The sequence below is a fragment of the Prionailurus bengalensis genome, chromosome A1, assembly GCF_016509475.1.
Source record: "Prionailurus bengalensis isolate Pbe53 chromosome A1, Fcat_Pben_1.1_paternal_pri, whole genome shotgun sequence".
Taxonomy (NCBI): Eukaryota; Metazoa; Chordata; class Mammalia; order Carnivora; family Felidae; genus Prionailurus; species Prionailurus bengalensis.
Window position 1 is genome coordinate 7,243,185 of NC_057343.1, and position 18,965 is coordinate 7,262,149.

Below are 18,965 nucleotides of genomic sequence, written 5' to 3' on the forward strand. Positions count from 1 at the left end.
ATGTGGCAATAAACATAGGGGTGCATATATCTTTTCAAATTAGTGTTTTCCTATTCTTTGGGTAAATACCCAGCAGAAAATATACTTTCATTTAGTGTCTTAGGAAACAATCATGTTGTCAAATATTAGCACTTTTACTTAGGAAACTGGTGTCAAAATATTAACTTTCCTTTCTGTTCATCTCCTACGACTTGATAACATCAACAGTTTATGGCTCACTTAACAATCCATAATTTAAGATTAATACTACGAACGGAAACACATTTGTTAAACAGAATATTGCCAAAGTCTCCCTTTAAGACATAATTCCTGGGGCACCTGAGTGGCTCAGTCAGTTGAGCGTCCAACTCTGGCTCAGGTCATGATCTTGCGGTTCGTGGGTTCGAGCGCCACGCTGGGCTCTATGCTGACACCTCGGGCCTGGAACCTGCTTCAGATTCTGTGCCTCCCTCCCTCTCTGTCTCTCCCCCACTCGCGCTCTGTCTCTGTCTCTCTCAAAAATAAACATATAAAAAAGTTTTTAATATAATTCCTATTTTCTATTACTGAAAAGAATTTCTTCGCCTGTCCCAACATATTTTCATTTTGGAACTGTGGTTAATATCTTTCAATTAAGTTCCAGGGGGACAAGAAGAGCATCTGATGCCACCCCTTAAAAAATGAAAACAAAAACGCAACTGTGCCATTGGTACAACTGCATATTCTGAATTAGCTTGTAAAGCAGCATGACTGTCCTAGAAACAAGAGCAAATCACCACTTGGATACGTTATGACCACTTCCCATAGGATATGCCCACGTAAGCGATGCCATTACAGAACTTAGCACTTAGTATTCCTCCACCAAAAGGCTGATGTCCTGATGCAATTTTAATACACACATCTTCTTGGTATCACCCTGCCGAACACAGATTTGCTTCTGTTTTCTGAAATATTTTCCTCACTAAAAACATATATATTGATAAAAAGAAAAAAAAGCCCACAGCACACAGTTGTTTGTCTGTTTTTTTTTTTAATTTTTTTTTTCAACGTTTATTTATTTTTGGGACAGAGAGAGACAGAGCATGAACGGGGGAGGGGCAGAGAGAGAGGGAGACACAGAATCGGAAACAGGCTCCAGGCTCTGAGCCATCAGCCCAGAGCCCGACGCGGGGCTCGAACTCACGGACCGCGAGATCGTGACCTGGCTGAAGTCGGACGCTTAACCGACTGCGCCCCCCAGGCGCCCCCCACAGCACACAGTTAACATGCTGTTGGCATGCGATGCGACGGTGCACACAAGGAGAGCAAGCGTGGCCGCGGAGCGTCAGGCAGAGCAGAGTCAGTTGCACACGCCGTGCAAATGCCCTTCAGCGAACAAGTGCTCTACGTGGCCACCCTAACTAAACTGAATGTGTTCTGCAAAATGAAGTGCTTTTCTCAACTCTGGTCGCTCTCTCTCCTCTTTATTTCAACAGGCTTCATCCCTATGACTGCAAAAGATACACATGGTAACAGTGCTGAAAATGCAGGATAAATATCTCCCTAACTTGCAATGAAAGCTTTGCTGTACGGGCTGAGGCACTTTCAAGGAAATAAGAAACAAGAGGGTAAGGAGGAATTAGGGCATGTCCTTGGGGACTATGAAAAATGTCATCAACTTCACTCATCATACGTTTCACTGGAGATTAGGAAGACTGTCCAACAATTATAAATGGGCACGAGAACAAGCACATATATGTTTGGTAGAGGAATTACACCTATTTTTTTTACTCTTGTCCACTTTCCAGATTTTCTATGAATGTCTATTATCAAATGTTCTATCTTTTAATTACTTTAATATAAAGGTGGAAAAAACTCTAATATTCCACAAATAAAGTTTTTTAAAAATAGAAAAAAGAAAAAGAAAACCTAAGGCTCAAAGGGCCACTATGGAGAAGATTTAAGTGGGGTGCCTGGGTGGGTGGCTCAGTTAGTTAGGTGTCCAACTCTTGGTTTCGGTTCAGGTCATGATCATGAGTTTGAGCCTCGTGTCCGGCTCACAGCCTGGAGCCTGCTTGGGAATCACTCTCCCCCTCTCTCTCTGCCCCTCCCCTGCTTGTGTATGGGTGCATGCACTCTCTCTCTCTCAAAATAAACAAACTTAAAAAAAAAAAAGAACAATGTTTAAGCTATAAGAAGTTAATCTTTTTTGCAGTAACCCATTTTCTTATGCTTGTACCTAAACTGCATTTGTTTGTTTGTTTGTTTGTTTATTTATGAGAAAGTGTGCATGTGCACATGGGGGAGGGAAAGAGAGAGAAGGAGAGAGAGAGTTCCAAGCAGGCTTCACACTGCCAGCCAGGAGCCTGACGAGGGGCTCAAACTCATCAACTGTGAGATGATGATCTGAGCTGAAACCAAGAGCCCAACACTTAAGTAATTGAACCATGAAGGAGTCCCCTAAATTGCCATTTTTTAAATAAAATTTTAATGGGGGGGGGGCAATTCCTTGTCCAAAAACATCATACAAAATAAATACACAACCCACGCAGGGAAACATCTCACTAGGTACCTATTATTACAAGAAAGATTTGATAAAACAGTAAAATCAGAACCCTTACTGATAGCCCATTACAAACATCAAGGTAAATATACTTTCTAGTAGCCAATCTCTGCAAAGAAGCAATTACTAGCTCCCAAGAAACAAAAGTCCAAGACCAGATGGTTTGGTAAATTCTACCAAACATTTGAAGAAAAACTAATGCCAATCTCCTCAAACGCTTCCAAAAAACAGAAGAGGATAGAACACTTCCAAACTCATTGGATGAAGCAAGTATGACCCTGCTACCAAAACCAGACAATGTCACTGCAAGACAACTATAGGACAATAACCCCAATAAACATAGATGCAAAAACCCTCAATAAAATATTAGCAAACCAAATTAAACAACACATTAAAAGAATCATACGTCATAATCAAATGGGACTTATTCCAGGAATGCAAGGACAGTTGACCTCCACTAATCAATCAGCATGACAGACCATATCAACAAAATGAAGGGTAAAAACCACACAATCATCTCAATAGATACAGAAAAAGCATTTGACAAAATTCAGCATTCACTTATGATAAAAACTCTCAATAAAGGGGGCACAGAGACAATGTACTTCAACATAATAAAAGCCATACATGACAAGTCCACAGTTAACATCATACTCAACAGTAAAGAGCTGAAAGCTTTTCCTCTAAAATCAGAAACAAGACAAGGATGCCCATTCTTGCCACTTTTATTCAATGCAGTATTGGAAGTCCTGGCCAGAGCAATTAGGCAAGAAAAAAAAAAAAGGCATCCAAATTGCAAATGAAGAAGTTAAACTGTCATTATATACAGATGACATGATATTTTATATATAAGATTTTAAAGACTCCACCAGAAAACTGTCAGAACAAGCAAAATCAATCAAGTTGCAGGATAAAAAAATCAATATACAAAAATCTGTTTTGTTCCTATATACTAATAATGAATTATCAAGGAGACATCAAGAAAACAATCCCATTTAAATCAGAAAAAAATAAAATACTTAGGAATATATCTAACCAAGAAGATAAGACCTGTATATAACTAAAACTGTAAGAAAATGATGAAAAAAACTGAACACACAAATAAATGAAAAAATATTCAATGCTGGTGGATTAGTAGAATATTGCCAAAATTGACACAGGGCTCAATCTCACAACCCTGGGATCATGAACCTGAGCCAAAATCAAGAGCCAGAGACATTCAACCAACTGAGCCACCCAGGTGCCCCTCTAATATCATATTCTAACTGAACTCAAGGAAAAGACCATCTTTCCCCTTCCCCTTTGTAGAATAAAATGGATGTACTCAACACTTCTCAAAATGAGCGATATTCTAAGAGTGCCCACTACAAACATTAATATAGTAACGGTACAATCTGCAGAATTGATGAACACTGTAAAATGCACCGAGACATTTCTGATTGGCAAGCAGATTTGTTAAACAATTATTAATTCAGCATAATTTATACTACAATACAGTAAAATCTTGGATTGCAATAACTTGTTCAGTAAGTGTTCCCCAAGACGAGCAAACTTTTTTTTTAAATTTTTTTTAATGTTTATTTTTGAGAGAGAGAGGGACACAGAGTGTGAGTGGGGAAGGGGCAGAAAGAGAGAGAGACACAGAATCCGAAGCAGGCTCCAGGCTCCGAGCTGTCAGCACAGAGCTCAATGAAGGGCTCAAGCCCACAAACCTCGAGATCGTGACCTCAGCCGAAGTCAGACACTTATCACTGCCTCATCTCCTGAGCCACCCAGGCACCCCGACGAGCAAACATTTCTAATTTTAACTTGATAAACGAGCGACGTCTTGCAATACGAGTAGTACATGACACCCAATGTCACGTGACCACAACTGAACCAATGGTTCTTCTCTTTCTTGCTGCGGGATTGTGGGTGATCACTTCCCGTGCTTGGAGGGTCCGTCTCAGGCCGTGGTGCTTGGCAGAAATCAGTGATTTTTCAGAACGTCGGAAGGTGCCCACAACTGGCACTAGAGTGTTTTTTGTCACTTCAAAGCACCTATGGACGGCCCTCTGCTTTTCCCGACAAGAGAAAGCTTAGGGATGCTTTGCTTCACTCTAGGTCAGGCTGCCTGCAGATGTAGACCCTTTCCTCTGTGCCTTATTGCCAATTACATTATATACAGTGTATGACAAGAGTTTATGAATTCTGTACTGTACTCAACATCCATGCGAGCATATACAACGGCCCCATGCAGAAAAAGATTCCAGTGAGCCAACAGATAGCAGTGATTCCGGTAGTGATAGTCAAAGTCCTCCTACCCCAAACCCTCCTCTCTCTTGTCTCCCTCATACCAGCCATGAAGGTTTTCAAAGGTAAGTGCAGGTTAATTTATTTTTCTTTGTATTTTGTATTCTTTATTATTTTATGTCATATCAGTACTGTAATCATTTTTACATGAGTATATATGGGTTGTGGAATTAATCATCTAAGTTTCCATGATTTCTTATGGGGAAATTCGCTTTGATATACAAGTGCTTTGGATTACAAGCAGGTTTCTGGAACAAATTATGCTCACAAACCAAGGTTTTACTGTATTCCCTAATAACCAAGCTTTTCAGCAAAAATTTAAAGTGAACTAAATAGATATTTTTTCCATGGTTGCATATCTCTATTTGTTAGGTCAAGGGAACTTAGTAAATGTTCCATTTTCCCTTAAGTTATCATCAAGATGACTAAATGTTTATTATGTTCAGCTATCCCTTTAAAAAAGAGTAAACAACAGGGTCATGATTTATAGTTTTAAAAAAGGCCAAACTGGGCACCTGGGTGGCTCAGTTGATTAAGCACCTAGGTCTTGATCTCAAGATCATGAGTTCAAGCCCTGGTTTGGGCTCCATGCAAAACAAAATTAAAAAGGCCAAATAACCCCTTATATATATATCCATCCATCCATCCATCCATCCATCCAACTGAGAAAAATCCCTGCATGGTAATAACTGTTCTTCAAGAGATAAAGACTTTTTTAAGGTAATACAATTCAGGTGAGATCACCAAACACATTAAAAACAGAATTTCAAAAGAAGAGCAGATTAAAACAAATTTTGAGCTAATTTAAATCAAGGTACAGAGCAGTATGTGTCTCAAAATATCTGTCCATATAGATACATGCATGAGTTTATATGCACAAACTATGTCTAGAGGGATATACAAAAAAGTAACAGTAGTCAACTCTGAAGGAATTAAGTGGCTGGGGCACAGGAGTAGGAGTGAGGCTTGTTTTTCAAGAAGTTCCTATTTGTTCAGACTGACTTTTTTTTAAGGTTGCTTATTTATTTATTTATTTATTTCTAAGGAATCTCTACAACCAATGTAGAGCTCGAACTCCCAACCCCCAGATCAAGACTCACATGCTCTTTCCACTGAGCCAGCCAGGGGCTCCCATGCGGACTGACTTTTATGTGTGTGGTTGTATACGAAGGCAGAAGCATGTACAGAAGGAAATAAAGGAGAAGCAGAACGTAGCCCAGCTTGGTTCTTACATACGTGATGAAATTCAAAGGCAAAGTAAGCAAACACAACATCGTCAACAAAAATGATGATTTTTATGGGGCCCTAAAAATGAAGTACTGTGCCCAAGATGCTTTTTCTTCACTGCCTCATCTCCATGTTTCAAAAATAAATAAGTAAAACACAAACCTAAATATTAAGTATTGTATTTATCTGCAAAGGGAGTTCATACCATAAAAATGGGAGACACGCAGTTACCACATAATAAAAATAGAAAGAATTTTATTGCAAGACACATAGATAATCTTTCTGTGCAAACTCATTGAAACGTCCAGTGTTGTAAGACGTGTCTAAGAATCAATTCAGCATCCAACTGTAACAACACCCACAAAGACAGACACACTGGTGTTTTCTTGTATTTACTTCCACTATCGCTGCTTAAGGGAAATCTGCCGTGGCCTTCTTTGTTTCTAAAAATGCACCGCAACGTCAACTGACGAGTCATGAGTCACATTCCAAATTCGTATGTGCCAGAGAAAGCAGGGCACAAAAGTCTTACACATCAATTGTAAAGATACTTGGTCACTATGTTGTGAATCAAAAGTGCTTTATAAGGTAACCCAGATGATGGTTTTCTGAAGAGACAGGAGAAGCTTTACGATAAAACTGCAAATTCCGTACGGACTGATAAAAATCATTTGCCCTTGTTCCCTCCTAATAACTGGTCGGGGTTTGTTTTTGTGAACTCAGAACATACAAAGAGTAAGCGCTGGGAGATACTGACAGGTACAAACCCCACAAACGCTCAGCTTCGTGAAGACCCACGTGATCTGAGAAACGGTTTTCCAGATGCCTTGCTTCTGACCTCTAAATTCCCTCCTACTTTTGCTATTTGGCAATTTCACTGGGTGCAAATGTCCAGGGAAGGAAAAGGCCAAGGGCAAGAAGCAGGGATGCCACCGTTCGGTCTGTTTCTCTTTGCGAGTATTCGTGAAGTTTTCCTGATGGAGAAGACAAACTGATGGCGGGGAGGAGATGTGACAACCAGCTGCGGATCTTAGTCACCTGCGTACCGGGCCACTGAGAGCAGGCCACACCATCTTGTTTTCTCCTTGGCGTTTGTCATGATTTTTTCCTTAAGCTGCTTACCTGTTTATTGTTTCTCTCTCCTCCTGCCCCCACAGCACGTAAACTCCTTAAGAACAGGGACCCCACTCGTCTTGTTCACTGCTATAGGGTCACCATCCGGAACACTGCCTGGCACCCAATAGGCATTCGATAAATATCCAGGGAGGGCAGGGGAAATACACAATCGTTACTTAACTATCTCAGGACCGGCACAATCACAAAAACGCTGAAACTATTTTTTCACTCGAGACTATCCTTCGCCTATAATGAATGAATAATAGTAATAATTACTAACTATTGCCTTGCCACAAAACTCTCTATACTTAAGTTTTACTACTTAGATATCATATTTGTATCAAAATATGGCAACAGTAATAAAGCTATAATCTGACTAGTCTTAACTTCTCAGAGCAAGAACTTTTATAATTCACTTTCATATCCCAAATATCTAGAATGGTACACAAGTAACAGAATAGATATTCAAATATTTGAATAAAGGATTTTAAAACAATTGTAACTGGGGGCATTACTAGCCATTTTCTATTTTCTTTGCATAGTATAGGAATTCCTAAATTTTCCATATTTGGCATTTCTGTAATTATAAAAAAAAATACAGTGTTAGAAGAAAAAAGGAAACCGCATGTACCCTTATGCCCCCATGTCCTAATGTATGCAACAAGGCAAATCAAATAGATGTCCTGTTTGCTTCCTAGGAGTTATCAGATTTAAAAATGTTCTTTAAAACAGACATATCACCATTTTTAACATGAATTAGAATGTTTTTAATTAAAGAAATTTTTTAACATTTACTCATTTTTAAGAGAGAGAGAGAGACAGAGCAGGAGTGTGGGAGGGCAGAGAGAGAGGGAGACACAGAATCTGAAGCAGGCTCCAGGCTCTGAGCTGTCAGCACAGAGCCCGATGCGGGGCTCGAACCCACAAACCATGAGATCATGACCTGAGCCAAAGTGGGGCGCTTAACCAACTGAGCCACCCAGGCACCCCAGAATTTTTTAAATTTTTAAAGTTTTAATTTTTATTTTTTTTGAAGCTCATTTATTTATTTTGAGAGAGAGAGACAGAAAGAGAGAGAGAGAGAATGAGAATCCCAAGCAGGTTCCACACTGCCAGCACAGAGCCTGATGTGGGGCTCAAACTCACAAACCATGAAGTTGGACGCTTAACCTACTGAGCCACCCAGGCTCCCCTAGAAATCTTATTTTTAAAAACAATAAGCTTTATCTTCCAGAAAGATATCCTTTCATAAACCCTAGTGTACTTTAAGAGCAGTTTCTTTTTTATTAACAGAACGATTTTCTTTTCAAAAGGTTCAAGTAACCAGAAGAGTAATTTTTTATGGAGACATAAAGAGTGGTGTACTATGAATAAACATTTTAAGAACTACTTAATAATCTACTTTGCTTTCTCTAGCACCAAGTTTGATTTATTGCCTCTGGCAAACCCAGACTATAAATAAAGAAAATTCAGTCACATGGTCACACTTAGAAAGACTAAAATCAGACTGAACAACTTCATAGCACATCAACTCTTTACAATAAAAAAAAAAGTTACCACAATATACTTTAGTTGAAAGTTAACTTTGATGTTTAATAGATTTTATCATCCTTCTGTATCGTGCAAAATAGAGTCACTGAATTTTTTTTAGTCCTCTCTGAAAAAAAGCTACCAGAGGATTAAAAAAACATCCAGACTCACAGCATAAATCCTGAAAGCTTTCTTAATGTTATATACCTCTCAAAGGTGCAAAACATTATTCGAATGTGTTGACACATGTACTCAATATCTGGAAAAAGAAAACGTCAGAAACCTAGAAAAATTCTTTTTAATTTTTAACAAACTCTGAAACCAGTCTATTGAAGTCTCAGTGTATCTCATCTATAATGAAAGCGCAAAGCCCAAAATTAGAGAAATTAATGAGGGTAATAAATATTTCATATGAGGGGCGCCTGGGTGGCGCAGTCGGTTGAGCGTCCGACTTCGGCCAGGTCACGATCTCGCGGTCCGTGAGTTCGAGCCCCGCGTCAGGCTCTGGGCTGGTGGCTCAGAGCCTGGAGCCTGTTTCCGATTCTGTGTCTCCCTCTCTCTCTGCCCCTCCCCCGTTCATGCTCTGTCTCTCTCTGTCCCAAAAAAAAAAAAAAAAATATTTCATATGAGATCTAATTGTTATGGATGCTTTGGAAATCTTACTAAACGGCCCCGACAGAACGGCCTGACGAGGCAGGCTCAGCACCTACTGACCACAAGCATCGCACATTTGTAATAAAGAGACAGAGGATGCAATCACCTGCATTCGGATACTTGCTTTCTTCCTAGTCATTTTACTTCTTACTACAGCCGGTCCTAGACTACTGATCGTTTCCACATTGGTGTCTCAACATGACACTACCATTTGAGAACCGTCTCCTGGCCTGATTACTCACATCAACCCCCCCCCCAAATTAAAACTATTCCATATATTTCAGACCTTTTCCTCTCGTTTCCATATGCAAAGTCCCAGAAGTATGTTCAAAATAGTTTGGACCCTTATGTTATACCATATCCAAAAGTTGATTCAGGTGGATTAAAGGCCTAAAATTATAAAGCCCCTCGAAGAAAACAGGAGGAAAGCTTCAGGACCGTGGATTCGGCACGGATTTCTTGAATACAACACCAAAATTATAGGCAACAAAAGCAAAAACGGACAAATGGGACACAGAATCACATTTGTCACATCAAAGGACACAATAATGAAGTGAAAAAGCAACCTAAAACAGGGGAACTATCTGCAAATAGCGTAGCTGATAAGTGGCTAACACCCAGAATTATAAACAACTAGTACAAATCAACAAAAATCAAACAGTCCAGTTAAAAAATGGGCCAATGGGTGGGGGGGGGGGGGTGATGGGTATTGAGGAGGGCACCTTTTGGGATGAGCACTGGGTGTTGTACGGAAACCAATTTGACAATAAATTTCATATATTGAAAAAAAAAACAAACCAACTAGCTACTCTCCAAATATACATCATTCATTAAAAAAAAAAAAAAATGGGCCAAGGACTTGAACAGACATTTCTCCAAAGATGAGCTACAAATGGCCAACAACATAATGAGCAGATGCTCAACGTCACTAATTATTGCTAATTACCAGAGAAATGCAAATCAAAACCACAATGAGTTGTCACTTCATGCCTGGTAGGATGGCTATAATCAAAAAAACAAAACAAAACAGAATAACAAGTGTTGGTGAGGATGTGGAGAAACTGGAACCCTTACTATGGGGGAGACGGTAAAATGGCACAGCCTCTATGGAAAACAGTATAGGAGTTCTAAAGAAATTAAAAATAGAATGACCTTATCATCCAGCCATCCCGCTTCTGGTATTTAAAGAATCAGATTCCTAAAGAATTGAGGGCAGGGTGTCAAAAAGATATTTGCACACCCATGTTCAATGCAACGCTCTTCACGACAGCCAAGAGATAGCAGCCAGCCAAATATCCATGAACAGAGGAAGGCACAATGTTATTAATACTGTACCATCTTAAAAAGAAGGAAATTCTGTCACATGCCGTAACACAGACGAACCTTCAGATCCTTACACTAAGTGAAATAAACCAGTCGCAGAAAGACAAATACTATAGGATTCCACCTCTATGCGGTATCTAAAGTATCCAAATCCACAGAAACCAGGGGGGTCAGGGAAGGAGGAAACAGGGGCTGTTGTCTAGTGGGTAGAGTTTTAGTTTTGCAAGATGGAAAAGTTCTAGACCTCTGTTGGTACAACAGTATGAATATACTTAACACTGCTGTAGTACTGTGCACTTGAAAATGGTTAAGGGGGCAAATCTTATGTTCCGTTATTTTTTGCCGCAAGAAAAACTGAAGCAGTATAAAACACTCTTGTTAAATTATTATTTTGATAAGATTCCTTTTACTCTAGCCCCTGAAAATTTAGGGTCTGCATTGAGATATGCTACTTACAAGGGTAAAATATAACCAGATTCCAAATACTTAATGGGAAAAGAACTCAAATATCTTACTTTTATGTTGACCACATGTTAATACATCTTTTAAAATATTGTTTTAAGTAAAATATAACGTCAAACAACAAAAAATATTTTGTTATTCTTTTTTTTGTTTAATGTTTATTTATTTTTGAGAGACAGAGAGAGACAGAGTGTGAACGGGGGAGGGGGAGGGGCAGAGAGAGAGACGCACAGAATCTGAAGAGGCTCCAGGCTCCGAGCCGTCAGCACAGAGCCCGACGCGGGGCTTGAACTCACAAGCCGTGAGATCACGACCTGAGCCGAAGCCGGACGCTTCACCGACTGAGCCACCCGGGCGCCCCAAAATATTTTGTTCTTCTGCAAGAAGAATAACTCGAGGGGGATGTCACTGGAGCTCTGTTTTAAAGGTTTCAGACTGGAGCGTATTTAAGCTGATATGGAAAAGCCGGCAGGGGGAAAGGGATTAAACACAGAAGGGAGTTAACCAAAGACAGCCTCTCCTGAGAAGGACTTTGAAGGATGGGATCAAGAACACGTGTGGAAAAGCTAGCCTCCCACAGATCTGAGACTTCCGTACATCAGCTGGGAAGGGGAAGGACAGAAACCTGAGAGATCAAACCAGATCGTTTATGAGCTGGCCAGACTACTTGCAGACCATAGAAGAGGGGCTTGGACAAAAGGGCTGGTCAATGATGAAGGTCTGGAACAACCCCCAAGGGATGAAGAACGGAGTCCGTACTTAGGGCCAACAAGGCCTACGTGATCCGGCCTTGCCTCCCTCCCTGGCCTCATCCCAGGCCTCTCTCTCCTAGCTCTCTCATCCGTCTTCTCGTCCTCCTTCAAAGGGCTGTCTGTCCACCTCTGACTGCTTCTTTTGAGGAGGGTTTACCTGTGTAACACCTACGCAGCCAGGTATCTGTTCAGAGACGAATTCCTTGGGGACCGTTTCCGGAACATCGAGCTCCCCAGAGCCTGGTTCCCCTCATTTTATCCCCAGCCGACACCTTACAGCAGAGCTCCCCGACAGAAACAGGGTGTGAGCCACACAGGTCATTTTAAATGTTCTTGTAGCCACATTAAAAAAGAAGGAAAGAAAGAAAAAAAGAAAGAAAGAAAGAAAGAAAGAAAGAAAGAAAGAAAGAACGAAAGAAAGAACGAACAAGCGAATGAATTATTTTTAATATTCTAGTTAACCGATATACCCAGAATATTATCACCTTATCTCAACATGTAAGCCATATAAAAACTAGAGAGATTTCACCTTAGGCGGAGGCTCAATCTTCAGAATCTGGTGTGTGCGTCACACAGCAAATCTCCATTTAGACTGGCCACACGTGCTAGTGACCACAGTATCGGACAACATAGCCCTACACTCTTCCTCCAAAGCGCTTAGCGTACTTTGTTACCGCAGCGAGTGCCATCGCTTGATGAATGTGCATCTCCTCTGGAAGGTAAGCGATGACGAGGGAACATTCTTAGCTCAGTGTCAGAGAACTCAGTCGGTGCCAAACAAACACAACTGACTGGGGGGAGTGGGGGGGGAGAGGTTGTCCGAGAGCCGGTCACCTGCGTGGAGAGCCTGGCCTTTCACTGGTGTTACCAAAGCAACTCAGGGAGAGAAGGCAGAGTTAATGGAACCGGGACGTGATCTGGCAGGCACAGCACAAAAACAAGTTCAAGAGAGGCAAAGGCGGCATTGGAAGCATATTCCAGGTGCTTAACAAGGGACTCCGAACTGGACAGAGAAGACCTCCAGGCCAACAGATGTTAATACAACGGGGTACAGGAGGTGGGGCGGGACGAAGAGGCTGGCAAGCGGTCTCTGCGAAGAGGAAGGGCACTGCAGCATAGAGTGTGGGTGTGAGAAAGCTGGAAGGAGAGGAGAGAAGCTGTGGTCAGAGAACAGGATATACACACTTAAGATTTCTAACGTGGCAAGTCTGGAATAATGATAAAATACAGAAGTGAAGGTCACTGGCGCGGAGCGAAGGTACTACAAGTCAAAGGTATCAGACACCCTGCTTGGGATGACGAATAACTTGACTGAATGTCTTTTAAGATTTTAAGTTGTACAAGGGCAGAGATGATCTTCTGTGGCCCGTACAGCCCAGTGCTGATCACATCAAGTACGCTTATCTGAATACAGACGAAAGTCAAAGTTCAAACGTTAAAATCATGTGAAAGAAAAGTGGCAACGGTCACACAGCGAAGATAAATGTGAAGGACTCCAATTTATTTGCTCAATAATTATGTAGTTTGACTGAACAGTGTTAAGAACTCTGATGATCACTAACTTTTTAGATTGGTAGCCAAACTCCCAATTTGGAGGTACAAGAGGGTGGCGGAAAGGGTATAAATTACTTCCCAGACTTACTTTTGTCTATAAAACAAAGTAATAGCCAACTGAGCCTTTAGAAGCTTTATTGTAGCCACTTTATTGTAGTGACTTTATTTTACGTGAGAGATAGGTCCTCATAACTTGGATATACACATTTTTTACAATGGTTCCTATTAATACACTTGCCCTATTAGGGCAATTTGTTATTTTAAAAGAACTCTAAGAGGAAAACTTAAAACCTCATTTGTTTTACATATGGAAGTTGGTATGCTTTTTAAGTGGACACATGATTGTTTATTGTATTTTACATATACTAAACAAATATATATACTACATATACACTTGTATATATATTGCATATCGTTTTTACTTGCCTAGTGCCTATCTTCAGCATTTTTTTTTCTCTTTCTTGTTTCTCCTACCCCAATTTTGAAAAAAAAAATTTTTTCCCACACATAACTTCTCCACCGAGGGGTTCTGTTTGTCAGAAATAATAGTCCTAAATCTTGAGGCTGGAAAGATAAAGGTGTAAGCTATGCTTAAACCCTCTCTGCCCACAAGACTCATCTTTTCAGCTTTTCTAATTAAGACTACCGGAGTTCTGCTAATAACCAAGAGAGGACAAAGTTATGACACAGCTATTTCGGCTCAACTCTGAACCAAGCAATAACCCTGCAAAAGTCTGTCCCTCCCTCCCACACTTCACAACTAATCAAAGTAAAATGGGAAAAAGGAAGGACTCGTGTCAATAATTACAGCAGTAGGTACTAAAATCGCTGAATCAGAAGAGCCATACATTCTGTTAAGAGTTGCCCCATCTTCCCGTGGGTACATGAACCGCTTCAAGCTTCCTTGCTGGCCCAACTACCTCTTTTGTTTTCCTTCTGACCAATGATTGTTCCAAAGGTTCAGAGAAATCTGTGAGCCAAGACATTTCCAAGCCAACGGATCCATTTCATTCATGCATGCATACATTACTGTTTATGATTCTGAGCACTTAGGAACTGCTCAATAAGCAAAACAGACGGGATCCTTGCTCATCTGAAGCATAGTTTCTAAAGAACAGAACCTACAACGCCTGCCTCTTTAAAAGCATACTAACTCGGTGACAATTATTGTGATGTACATCATGAGCACTTGCTTTTGAAAAAATTTCCCTCAATAAATTTTTGTTAGACTAATACACAAAACAGTTATTTCTTTGAATTCGAACCAGTGAAAAAACTTGCATAATCACATATTTTTCTGCTGTTTTGCACTTTCTGAGGAAAAGAGGCATAGGAGAGGAAAACTAAAAGGGATTTTCTTTGTAAATTTCCCAGGCCCTGTAACAGGGTCATTTTAGGCCTAGCAAAATCTTCTACAACCATAATTCAACATTCAATATATACATATGTGTACATATACATGCATACGTAAAATACATGTGTGTGTATATATGTATATTTTTGCGAGTCAAATTATACACGCACACACACACACATTTTTTTTCAATCAACACTGCTTCCTGAGTGGAACCTATGAAACGAGTCCTTTGATTCTTCTAGAAACCTTGTTGGATTTTGATATAGGAAGGTGGGCCTTGAATGAACTTTAGCCCCATAAACAAAGAAAAGTTAAAAGACACTGCATAATAAAAAAGATTTTAATTTGGGGGGGGGGCGATTAGAAAAGAAACAGGAGGGAGAGAAGGGCACAGAGCCAACCAGAGTGTAAGAGCCCAGAGTTCCCCTGTGACTGTGGCCAAAATGCATTTTAAGCATAGAGATGCCTGGGGCGCCTGGGTGGCTCAGTGGGTTAAGCGTCTGACTCGACCTCTGGTCAAGATCTCGAGGTTAGTGAGTTTGAACCCCGTACTGGGCTCCGTGCTGACAGTTCAGAGCCTGGAGCCTGCTTCGGATTGTGTCTGCCTCTCCCCAATTCGCTTGCTAGCTCTCTCTCTCTCTCTCTCTCTCACATACACACAAACTAAATAAACATTAAAATAATTTAAAAAAAAAAAAAAAAAGGATAGAGATGCCTAATACACAGTATCCACACTCCTGGCACGGCCGTGTTATAAATGCCTCCCTTTCCCCCAAATCTTCCAAAAAGCTAACCACACCCACAAAGGATTTGTGTCAACCCTTCTTCTTTTCCATTCTTTCCTAGCTCCTGTCCAGCACATCTATCCAACATCTTCATCACAGACATCTCAACCGTTCATTAGCACCTCACTGGACGGGCCGAAGACTAGCTACCTTCTCTTCCCCATTTCTCCCAGCAGTTGCTTTTAACTGCTCCTTCTCATATCTCCCAACGTTCCACAAGCTCATTCGTGTCGTCATCGCTAAAGGAACAACTAATATTTATTGAGTACTTGTAACATGCTAGGTAGTCTGCCAAGGGCATTACGTGCGTAATTTCATTGGATCCTCAAACCCTACTAGACGGGTACTGTGATCATTTCCTCAATGTTAGGAAACCAAAGCTCAGGATGGGAATTCTACAGGGTAAGCAATGGACTTCAACTCCTGCGCCGACTCCACGGCCAGCTTAACCAGTACACTCAAAAGACCTAGGAATCCTCTCTTATTAATCACATCTAGTCACTTACCTAATCCCACCAAATAAACCTCTTCAACACCATGATAGCTCTTCCTCCACTCCACTGCCTTCACAGTAACAGCTAGCTAGCATCTACCAAATCCTCACTACCTGCCAAGCACTATTCTAAGTAATATACATGGTTTTTTCCCCTTTTATCCCCCAAACCCTATGAAATGAAAAACCTAAAAAAGAAAGGGGTTACGGAGTGAGTGACAGAACCAGATTCAAACCCAGGCAATGCGAACTGAGAAGCCCTGAGCCCTTAACCCCTAGAGCGTAATGCTTCCCTCTCTGTCTCCCATCTGGACCCCCACCATCCTCCAGACTGCCGCAGAGATCTTTCTGGAATACAAATGTTATCGACACGTTCTCCTACTCAAAATTAGCAGCTTTGTATCACTGAGGGGATCAAGTCCAACTTTCTTAATTTGGCATATAGAACCCTTTATGTCTCTGTTCAAGTCAGTTCAACAAGTGCTTGAGTGGCTCCTGTAATCAAGGCAAAGTGCTGAGTCGTCTGAAAGGAATAATATGCCAACCCCTGACTACGACCCCGGCCCCAAACGTTGCGTTCCTCAGCCAGAGACTCCCTGTGGATCTCATAAAGCAACACCCTACATGTCGGTCTCTTTGCCTGGAATGTACCAGGCAAAATTCCTCAGCAACGTGAAGCAGAAGTGCCTAGATGAGCCCTTCCCTAGCAAACCTCAGTCAGAAATGCTCCCTCTTGTAAGTCCCCACAGCACTGTGTTCAAAATATAGTGGAACACAGTATGGATCGACTTCCAAATAAGACCGTGATCACCTTCAGGGAAAGAACTGACCCCTGCCATCAATGTCTAGCAGGCAGTAGGCACTCTATCATGTGCTGAACGAATAAAGAATGAAAACATTCCAACTTGATGCGAAGGGAGGAACAAGACACCGAACGAGGAGCCTTAATACACAAGGGGGCCAAATTAAAAGTAGTGTTACTGTACTTCAGTTCTGATTTGGCCTACATTTTACCCCTCTGGGAAAACCCACACGTGGGACTTCAAGCTCAAGAGGCAAAACTTTTGTCTTCCAAGGCTCAACAAAGCTTTGGCTGGCCAAAACAGATACTAGATCAAAGTCCATTTTCTAAAGGGCTGTGAAGGTGGGAAGCAAATCTGTCAAAAGAAAATAAATTGATCTACTGAGGTCCAACTTCATCAGCGCTGCGTCACAGTAGGTGCAAGAAAAAAAAAAATCAAAACCTGTCCTGGGACGAAGGCCAATTGACAAATAAGTCCCACCGCTTGCGAGAACGTGAAATTCTTAAAGTGAAGGCAGTCCCCATAAACCGGAGTTCACAACTGTCTTCTCCTGCCACTGCTTTACGCTCAACTTCTGGTTTCCGTGATTTAAAGAGAAACATCTATACAGTTAAGCCCATGCCTGAGTGTACCGCAGCTCCTGGCAGATACGAACGTCTTGATTCCTAATGTTAATTGCAAACTGAAACATCACAAGAAACATTGCGTTCGTCAAAAGTCCTTCGTCTGAAACATATGGCAGAAAGCTTTGAAAGCGAGTGATGTCTTTCCTGAACGGTGCTTTGTGTGCAACTGCTTCCAAATCGAGATCCACATTTTGAAACTACCCCCTCGGAGACGTGTGATCTCCCACCCGCTCCAGCCTCAAGGGAAAGGTGAGAATTCGTAGGCAACAGGCTGGGACGGTGGGTATCTCTCCCTATTCCTTTCCCGGAGAACAAGATCCAACGCAAGGCAGTTAGTGCCACTCTCATTTACAGCGCGCGCGCGCGCACACGCGCGCACACACACACACACACACACACACACACACACACAGGAAATAAGAAACTCATGCCCACCTCTCCCCTCCTGAAAACAGCAAACGACGCGAGGATCAGCGACCCTGCGGCCGGAACCACCAAACGCCAACAGCCGGGGGCCTCCCGCCTCTCCCAGGCGCCTGGCCGGCGGCGGGCGCCCGGCGCAGGACAACCCGTCCCTTCCTCCCCGGACGAGCGCGGCCAGCCCCACAGCGGGTCCGGGTCCACGTCTCCCGCAGCCCGGGCGAGCCAGGAGCAGAGCCGCGGAGGTCGGCCGCCTCGCCCGGCGCGGCGCTGCCCCGCACCCCGCCGCCGCCCGCACCTGAGGCGGCTGCCCGGGACCCGCGACAGGGCGCGGGGCCAGGCGGGCAGGGCAAAGTTACTCACTGGGAAAGCGCGGCCGCCCGGGGCGCGCGCCGGCTCCTGACGCCGCAGCCCAGCGCCAGCTCCGCTCTCCGCGGCCCGCCGAGGGAGCCGGGAGCCAGTCGGCCTCCGCTACGCGGGGAACCGCCGCCGCCACGGCCGCCACCGCGGATTTCCTGGCAAGAAGCAAACTCTGGCCAAGACTTCACTTCTCAACCGCCCCTGCTGCCTTCCCGGGGGCGAGCGCCGGGGCCGAGCGGCCCAACCCGACACGCGCCTGGGCCAATGGGCGGCAGCGTAGGGCGGGGAGGAGGCGGGCCAGAGAGAAACTCCGCTTATCCTAGAGCTCGGGGGGCGGGCCAGGCCGGGGCCGTCACTCCCGGGTTAGAGTGAGCCCACTCCGCCCTCGCCGCTGGCCCTCCCCCCACCCGGTCTCGGCTGTCCCCGCCGCTCGCCTGATTCCCCCGCTGAAGACACGCTCAAGAAGTGCCTCTGCGCTCACCGCGGACCGCCGCGAGGAGAGTGGAACAGCTGGGGGGAGGCAGTGAGCATCTAGGGGAATCGGGTTGGGGGCAGGAGAACAGGTGGCGCAGGAAAGCAGAAATATAGGTGTGTCGGGGGTGAGAGGACTCTGGGGTAAGGTGGTAGGGACAGGGGGGCTGACCGGGCCGAGAAAGGCGAGGGGAGTAGGAGATCGAAGAAGGGAGAAGG

General features: G+C 43.0%; 1 protein-coding gene across 3 annotated transcripts in view; it reads right to left on the minus strand.

Moving 5' to 3' along the window:
- Positions 1-18,366, minus strand: part of LNX2 (ligand of numb-protein X 2) — an 80,202-nt gene extending 61,836 nt beyond the window's left edge. For 2 of the 3 annotated variants that reach the window (XM_043575853.1, XM_043575839.1), the window contains exon 1: positions 18,279-18,366. The gene's annotated coding sequence lies outside the window, so the exon portion shown is untranslated. Of the gene's footprint in view, positions 1-17,930; positions 18,036-18,278 lie in introns of those variants that run through there. The other variant, XM_043575847.1, reaches the window with a different exon arrangement.
- Between the last annotated feature and the right edge of the window lie 599 nt (positions 18,367-18,965).